Source organism: Mus musculus, chromosome 10, assembly GCF_000001635.26.
Source record: "Mus musculus strain C57BL/6J chromosome 10, GRCm38.p6 C57BL/6J".
Classification (NCBI taxonomy): Eukaryota; Metazoa; Chordata; class Mammalia; order Rodentia; family Muridae; genus Mus; species Mus musculus.
This window is the reverse complement of record NC_000076.6, coordinates 46,155,860-46,165,542: the sequence shown is the minus strand read 5'-3', so window position 1 is coordinate 46,165,542 and position 9,683 is coordinate 46,155,860.

Sequence of the window (9,683 nt, the reverse complement as noted above, 5' to 3'; positions counted from 1 at the left end):
AGTAAGAGATGACGAGTTTTAATCTGCTTAAGGTGGGAAACAGTAAAATTCTGAACGGAGGAGTGACATTAATAAATATAGTTGTCAGCTGTTTGCAAACAAGGCTTTCAGATAACAAAAACCTTCGAGGATCCTCTGGTCAAGGACAATGGAATCTGACCTAGAAGGGAAGCAGCTCCAGTAGTGAATGGTGATAAGATAGTTCAGCTTCAAGCAGATTTGTTGGGGGACAAGACTATAGAACTGCACAAAGATCTGCTGGTTTTATGTCAACTTGACACAGGCTAGAATTATCAGAGGAGGGAGCCTCAGTTGAGGAACTGCTTCCAAGAAATTCAGCTGTAAGTGAATCTTAATTAGTTATTTTTCTCAATTAGTGATCAATGGGGGAGGGCCTAACTCACTGTGTGTGGTACCATCCCCTGGGATGATGGTCCTGGGTTCTATAAGGAAGCAGGCTGAGCAAGCCATGGGACTCAAGCCAGTAAGCAGCACCCTTTCATGACCTCTGCATCAGCTCTTGCCTCTAGAATCCTGCCCTGTTTGAGTTCCTGTCCTGACTCTCTTTGGTGATGATCAGCAGTATGGAAGTGTAAACTGAGTAGATCCTTTCCTTCCCAACTTGATTTTTGTTCGTGGTGTTTCATTACAGCAATAGAAACCCCGTCTAAAACAGATGGGGATAGGGGGTCTACGATTGATTTTGGATTCATTCACGAATAAGGAGGATGGAGGGACCACTGTTGGAATGTGACTGGCCTCATTGGAATAATTCAGTGCAATGAAAGAATCAAGAGGCCTATTGCTAAGCTGAAAAACCAACTAAGGAAACATTTTATAGAGTGAAATAAGCAGTATAGCAGTGTGTGTGTGTGTGTGTGTGTGTGTGTGTGTGTGTGTGTGTGTGTGTGTGTGTGTGTGTACTGTGTACAGTACTGGAACTGTACATAGTAGAGCTGTTATAGATTGAGTGTCTGTGGATTCCCCCACCAAATTCAGGTGTCAAAGTTCAAACTACTGATAAGAAACATTTAGGGACTTTGAATAAAAATTTGGGCTTAGGTAAAGTTATGAAAATCAGTCCTAAGTGATTCAATTACTGACTATAAAAAAATAAAGGAATATCAGAACTCAATATCTGTCTATCTCTTTCTATCCCTCTCCCTTCCTTCCCTGGCCCCCTCTCTTTCTCCCTCTCTCCTTAGCTAGCTCCCTTCTCTCTCTTTCCTCTCTCCTGTTAGCCTCTCCCACCCCACTATATAAGCCAAGTGAGAACATAAGAAGGTGAGAAAGCAGCTACCTTCAGACTGAGGAAAATCTCCCATCAGGAATCACCCATTTAGGGTCTTCTTAATTTTTTTTAATGGAAAAGATGTTTTATCTTAAAAAGGAATATTTTATCATAATCAGTCCTGGCTAGTTAAGAGAGTAGGCATAAGTCTGAATAAAGTACCTAAAGAAAGAATTGCTAAGACTAAAATGGAAATCCAGACTCATTCTGGAGCATGGCTACAGGCTAATTCAGAGAGAAGATGACATAGCCAGGGAGACCAAGTGGAAACAACAATCAAGGATAGGAGAGATCTAGATCCCTGAAACAAGATAATGAATGATTTTTTTAAATTTAATTTATTATTATTATTATTTTACTTATTCACTTACATCTTGCTCACTGTACCGCCCTCCAACCACCCCTCCCACAATCCTTCCCCAGTCCCTCCTCCCCTTCTCCTCTGAGGGGGCTCCTTGTCTGGCCTCAGTGGGAGAGGAAACACCTAGCCTCACAGAGACTTGAAGTGTCAGGATGGGGAGTGATGCATGATTTTAAGATGAGTGATCAAGCAGGAAAAGAATTGCAGGTAGATTGAGTATCCAGTCAGGGGAAGAACGTTGATCTAAATGGAGAAAAATGAAATGCAGGCAGTGGGAAGAGCCAACGTTTCTAGGTACAAAAGAGACTGTCATGGGAACAGAAAAATGCTTCACTGGCAATGTGAAGAGGGGAATGTGGAGAAGAAGGTGGCTGCCCTTAACAACATATTCCATAGCAATATTTAAGTAACTGATATCCGTGTCATACAGAGGAATCTACATGATACAGAGAACACTTTTGAAATGTGTGTCTGTGTGTCTGTCCTTCATTCCTTGTGCATCCATAGTCAGGGTTCTGGGACCTCAGATCATGCAGTAAGATACATGTGGAAGTTCTCTTCAATACCTGTAAGAAGACAATTTGGCCATGTTTGCCATTAATTTGAATCGGAAGCAGTGTCAGTTGAGCATAAGGATTATCACTGTGCTTAAAATAGCAGTTATTTTGGTTCAAATGGTTTCACAGGAAAAAAATAAATCTGTATTTCTAGCTTGTTTTTAAAAAGCATGTGACTACAGCAAAGTTTGCAATTTTTTTTCTGTTATGCTATGCTCATAAGAGAAGCAAAATGATATTGTACTGTGGGTAGTACTGAGTTTCCCAGGGTCCCAGTTTTCCCCCCAAGACCAGGTCAATCACACTTCAAAAAACAACAGCAAGCAGAGTTTAATAAACCTGCATTTAGTGCAGGTTTAGTACTTGTTTGCTTCAGGAATAAATGAATAATTCTCTTTCATTTTTTTAAAGAATCTTTTAACTACTTAATATATTTTGTCACAAAAGTTCTTAATCTGTCAACTATTGCTTCATACTTTTTATTTTAGTTCACTGTTAAACATATTTAATATGCTGTGTGTTGTAAGCACAGAATACATGTGAATGTGCACATGTGCCTGATTATGCAACACATATTGTATACATACACACACACAGAGGGGGGGGAGAGATGTACAAGGAAATGCATATGTAAATACACACATGCACAGAAAAATAAATACACTTGTTCACAAGAAAACCACACACATGCACACACATGCATGCAGACATGAACACACACATGCATGCGGACACACACACACACACACACACACACACACACACACTTGTCAACTTCAACATCAATAATTCTTCCCACCTTCCAGTCTGAGGGAGGTAATCCTGGCTGACAGTAATTCTTAAGCAAGGAGGTCAGAAACTAAGAGTCTCATACATGGAGGCCATGTTTAACAAACCCTTACTTTTCAGATAAACCTGGTGGGCGTCTATCATTAAAAGGCAGCTCTACTTCCTCCACTCTGAAGAAGTCCCCCACCCTGTGTGCCATTCTCTCTGCAGAAGGATAGCTGTACTACTGTGTGGAGCAGAGGAGGTGTTGCATGGCTTTCCTTCTGGAGTAATCCTTGAACCAATTTTCCTGGCTTCACCAATAGCAAGCAAGCCCAATTTCTGGACTTTAAAAGAGCATCTCCTTAGATTAGCATGCTTCTCTTCCTTCCCTACAGGTTTACATTTCTGCTGTATCCTATGGAATTCAGGAACCGCACATTCCTTTATTTCTGTATTTCTAAAATTTCACTGATGTCTTCCTCAGGCACTTCTCTCTCCTGAGCTGTGGCATTATGGTTCTCTGTTTTGTTTCCCCTTCAATGGCATTTTCCTATAGGGTTGTTAGAGCTAGTAGAGACAAATGTTTATACATACTTTTAACTCGATGTTCCTTTAGGGATTTTAAAGTATTACCCATCTTTACATTCCAAGAATGAAACCTATATAATCATTCCTTATATATTACTCAACTCTTCCTACTAAAGTAAAAATTAATTTTGGGTGGTTTTATCTTGTTTCTTACCTGTAAGGGATTACTCTTTTGCAAGTCCTCTCTCTGAGTTGTAGTTAATTGAACATGACATTAATATAAGAAAATGCATGTTTGCATTTGGTAGCTTTTTTAATATAATATTTTTATTATTTAAATTTTTATACAATGTATTTTTATAATATTCATTTGCCCCCTGGCTCCCACCCTCTCCCAACTTTTTTGTTTTGTTTTATTTGAGAAGATACTATCTCTCAGCATGCATCCCATTGTGGTCCATTGATCTTTACAATCTCTCTCCCACCTCTGGGCCTTAAGAATAGATTCTGCTGTAGATGTATTAAATGGGGATGGAATGTAAGGCCCACTCAATAAGAAGGAATTCAGCAGCACTGTAAACTTAATCACTCCATTCATTTATACCTCAAATGATATCCCCCTTCCAGTTTACCCCTCTACAAACTCCCCATCCCATATCCTCCCTCTCGCTCCCCCCACCCACCCTCTCCCATCTCACTGCTCCAACATCCCCCTACGCATGGACATCAAACCTTCACAGGATGAAGGGCCTTCCCTCCCACTGATGCCAGACAAGGTCATCCTCTGCTACATATGTATCTTCAGCCATGTATCCCTCCCTGTACATTCCTTGGTTAGTAGTCTAGTCCCTGGGAGCACTGGGTGGTCTGGCCAGTTGGCATTGTTCTTCCTATGGGATTGCAGTTCCTCTTAGCTCCTCCAGTCCTTCCTCTAGCTCCCAGACTGGAGTCCCCAAACTCAGTCTAATGGTTGGCTCCAAGTATCCACATATGCATTGGTCAGTTGCTGGCAGACCCTCCCAAGGAATGGCCACACCAGGTTCCTGTCAGCAAGCACCTCTTGACAATAGCAACAGTGTCAGAATTTGGTGTCTGCAGATGGGATGGGTCCCCAGGTGGGGCAGTCCCTGATGGCCCTTCCCTGAGTCTCTGCTCTATTTTCTTTGTCCCTGTTTTTCCTTAGGACAGGAACATTTCTGGGTGAAAACCTTTGAGATGGGTGGGTGGCCCAATCCCTCAACTGGGGACCATGCCTATCTACTGGAGGTGGTCTCTACAGGTTCTATCTCCCCTTTGTTCTTTATTTTGTCTAAAGTAATCCCAGTTGGCTCCTGGGAACCTCTTGCTTCCTGGGAGCCTCTTGCTTCCCTGGCATCTGTGACCATCAGATGATAGGGAACTTTAAGGATAACACCCTTCAAGAAATAAGGAAAACACAAACAGGTGAAAGAATTGAACAAAAACACTACAGTTAATTTCCAACTTCTCTGATTTTCTTACCTCTCAATTTGTATTTTTCTTTGTTTGTTCTTATGTATTTTAGTATAATAACTAAATTATATTTAAATACTCCCATTCTCTGTAGACAAATCTTGTATTTGTTCATTTCTCTTGATGTTCACATCTCCCTTTTCTCCTTTTATTTTCAAATTTCTTTTCTGTCTTCTCTACTAACTTATTTTCATAATATGGAAATCTAAACAACTGCTGTCCTTTGAGATCTATCTTAATTTTATCCCCTTAGGCTTTGTATATAATAACTGAAATTATTGAGCTATCAATACCTTAATTATAAAAATTTATTTATAATTAATTTTCTACCCAAGACACAAGTTATTTATAAGCTTCTCCTCAAAACAAGCATTCTGAATAATGAGGAAGAGGAGCATATCTTCACTTCTTAAATTTCTTGCATATTTGCAATTTGTTATTTCTATTATATCCCTGCACAAGAGGAATTTTGAAAAATAACTTGTATATACCCTGAAACAATATTCATAGTCTGTTGTGGATGCAATCCTCTCTCCATATTTGTTAAAATATGCTCTCTGTAGCTTATTCAGATCTCCCATTCTTCAGTTCTTTTGGCTGTTTGTTATGAGTTTCAAAGAGGGGTTTGCTAAAACTTCTGTGTCTGCAGGTTAGACAGACTTCCTTTATAGTTCCCCCCGCCCCCTTGGGAATTTCAACTCTTTTTGCTTAGGAGCTTTGAATAGAAAATAATAAGAACACATGCTCTACTATGTTCATAGCAGCCTTATTTATAATAGCCAGGAGCTGGAAAGAACCCAGATGTCCCTCAAGAGAGAAATGGATACAGAAAATGTGGTACATTTACACAATGGAGTACTACACAGCTATTAAAAACAATGGATTTATGAAATTCTTGGACAAATGGATGTATCTGGAGGATATTATCCTTAGTGAGGTAACCCAATCACAAAAGAAGTCATTAGATATGCACTCACTTATAAGTGGATATTAGCCCAGAAACAGAACACCAAACATACAATTTGTAAAACACAAGAAAATCAAGAAGAGGGAAGACCAATGGGTGGATACTTCATTCCTCCTTAGAATAGGGAACAAAATACCCATGAAAGGAGTTACAGAGACAAAGTTTGGAGCTAAGATGAAAGGATGGACTATCCAGAGAATACCCCACCGGGGAATCCATCCCATAATCAGCCACCACACCCACACACTATTGCATACGCCAGAAAGATTTTGCTGAAGGGACCCTGTTATAGCTGTCCTGTATGAGGCTATGCCAGTGCCTGGCAAATACAGAAGTGGATGCTCACAATCATCTATAAGATGGAACACAGGGCCCCCAATGGAGAAGCTAGAGAAAGCACCCAAGGAGCTGAAGGGGTCTGCAACCCTATAGGTAGAACAACAATATGAACTAATCAGTACCCCCAGAGCTCGTGTCTCTAGCTGCATATGCAGCAGAAGATGGCCTAGTCGGCCATCCCTGGGAAGAGAGGTATTGCAAACTTTATATGCCCCAGTATAGGGGAATGCCAGAGCCAAGAAGTGGATGGGTAGGGGAGCAGGGCAGGGGGGAGGGGTAATAGGGAACTTTCAGGATAGCATTTGAAATATATATAAAGAAAATATCTAATTTTTTAAAAAGGGAAAAAAGAAAAGAAAAAAAGAATATGCATGCCAAAAAAAAAAAAGTGAGTTAGGAGTTTGTAGAACACTGAAAGCAGCTGATCGTACAATTATAACCACCAAAACCGAGGCCAGGTACAGTGACATGAGACACAAACTAAGTGCTCTGGTCGGAAGAGAGACAGGGCTGCTTCTTTCTCTCCATCTTTTTAGGCTTTTGTTTGGGTTTTTGTTTGTTTGTTTGTTTGTTTGTTTGTGTTTTTGTTTTTGTTTTAAACTCTGAAGGAAAGAGCCATCATATGTTTTAAGTTCATAAAGTAGATTAAGGGGATGAGTATTCTCGTCTTCATTTACACTTCTCTGACATCCCATTTCTCCCTTCCTGCATTTCTCTTGGTGTTCAATTTTTTTTCTCTTTTATTTACAATTTTCTTTTCCTCCTTCCCTACTAACTGGTCATAAAGTGAAATTTGAAGACTTTCCCTGAGTTTATATTTGTGTGATTAAAATACTGTTTATTCAATTTAAACATTGCCAACTCATTTTTAAAGATTGCATCAGACTTTTCTTTACTTTCTCAGATAATTATTATAAGTTTTAACATTTACATGCCTACAACTATTTTTTTTTCTCTTTAGTTTGGCAAATAATGATTTTTCAAAATCCTTTGAAACCCCATGTTGCAATTCTTTGTTTTATTGGGCAAGGAAATCTACACCACCACCTCCTTTTATTGAAAGAGGCCACATAATAGGTGTGATCTCCTTGCAGCTTATTGCCTGTGTTCTAGCTGTGGAATAAAGACAACTATGTATGAGTGATTTTTTTTCAAGGATTAAAAATATCTCCTTTTTGTAATAATAATGGAAAATTGTGTCTGGGGATGAAACTATTCTAATTTGTGCAAGATCAGGTCGCTAAAATACAGTATTTAAATATGCCAGAGCCAAGACACAAAAGATCATTGTCACTAAAATGCAAAATAGCATATTAAATTTAAATATTAAGAGCATTACTGAGGTTGTAATGCCTTTGCATAGCAAGGCTGTGATGGATGCTTTGTTAAACCGATAAACAATATTAGTATTCATGGCTTTATCAAAGAGTAATTATGATATGAAGCAATAAGACTATACTTGCCTTCAGAACTTCTGCGACATTCTTGTAATTTTCAGATATAATAGGCAAACATGGCTACTCCTACATGAATGCATTACCACTTTTTCCTCAACTGTCACGAGCTTACAGGGAAACAGGAGTTGGACATCTCACTAGCCCCTACAAGACTGTCTGAAGGAGAGTTTGTGTTGCATCTTATGAAGTTTCCTGTCAAGGTGATTTCTATGGTAACCCCTATTTGCTTCCTTTCAAATGGTGGTAAAATCTGACACGTCTCATTAAATATTGATGACAGAGTTTCATTCACTCTTCAACCTGCTTGGGAAGTCTTCATTTTATCTACTAACTCAGACATGTGGTATCAAAGCAGCAAGCCTTTTGTTGTTAAAATGTTAATTAGAATTTTATAACCATTTTTATAGATCTGCTCTTCATCTTAATTGCCATAAACATATTTATTTACAATTCTATAATGTTCTCATTAATATGCTATGGTAAAATGCCATAGTGCACAGAAGTTAGCTTAATAACAAGCTATAGAAATATATCCTTAATGACATCTGTGAAACATCTGTGGAATTGTAGCAAGGCAGAATAACTTCTCAGTAAACGAGATAATGAGCATATGATACTTGAGGTCAGCATTCTCTATAACCAGAGTACTTCTACTACTATTAACTATTCATGTGCTCAATAGCTCTGACACAACTACCTAGTAATGTTTATTTACTAAATATCATGCTCATTAAAAGGAATGCACCTACAGACCTGAATATCCTGTCTCTACAACAATGGGTGCAATCATAGCATTTGTTTATAGACATTTCCCAAGACATGTCAGGGATCTCTGCTCACATCTCATTCCCCCTTCCACCATCTACCTATTCATTTGTTATTTTCATTTTGCAGAAAGTATAGACACTGAAATAAAAATGGCTTATCCACAGTTGTGTTACAAATAGGAAGTAATAATGGAATTTTGATGTACATCAAAACTGATATTCAACTAAATTAATCTTCTGTTTTATTGGAAATAGCCATGAGTTTGAATTGAAAAGGTTATCTTAGGTCAGTCACTAAACATAGCTTAATCTCTGTGGGAAGCAGTTTCCGCTATGCCTGCGTGGCCTAACTGATAAACAAGCAATATGCGCATGTGCAAGAGTGTGTTCAAGCCAAGTCACTGCCCATCCCGGGGCATGCTGAGAGAGCAGCCAATCAGGTGTGGATATGCCACACTGAGGTCTATATAAGCAGTGCCTTTTTGGGGCTGGGGTCTTCCTCTTCATGCTGAAGCTAACGTAATAAAGCATTGCTGCAGAAGGATCCGGTTGTCCGCGTGTGTTCTTGCTGGCGAGATGATAGCACATGGGACAAATCTCATTCTTTTCAGAGTCTAATAAAGAATAAATGTCTCATCTTATTAGCCTGGGACTTACTGGAAAGTCTTATGAGGCAGGATTAAGCACTCCTCAACTGAGTAAATAGTGATAGATGGGTATACATGGGATTATGAAAAGTGTAGAGAATCGAGGCATAGGATTCTCTTTTACCCAAGTCTACTTATTTGGAGAAAAGCTACCAATATGAAGACAGGCAAAAATACTCATTTTCTAAAACAACAATTTGCCCCAAACTTTGATAACAATACAAATTATCATCACATAGTTCTGTGAGTTAGAAGTTCATCACAGTTTCTCTACACTTCTACAATATTTTGGCCAAGGTCTTTTCACCTTCTGAAAAGTCTCAGGTAGAATGCTCTCCCTGGTTTACTGTTCTAAAAGCCACCTATGTTGTTTCACTCAAGGTCCCTTTATCCATCTTCAGAAGTGGCAGTGCTGTAGCCTTGTTGCTCGTAAAAAAAAAATACTAAGAAACAGAAGGAAGGAAAGGAAGCACAATAATGAGCCTAGGTCCTAAGATCATAAACAAC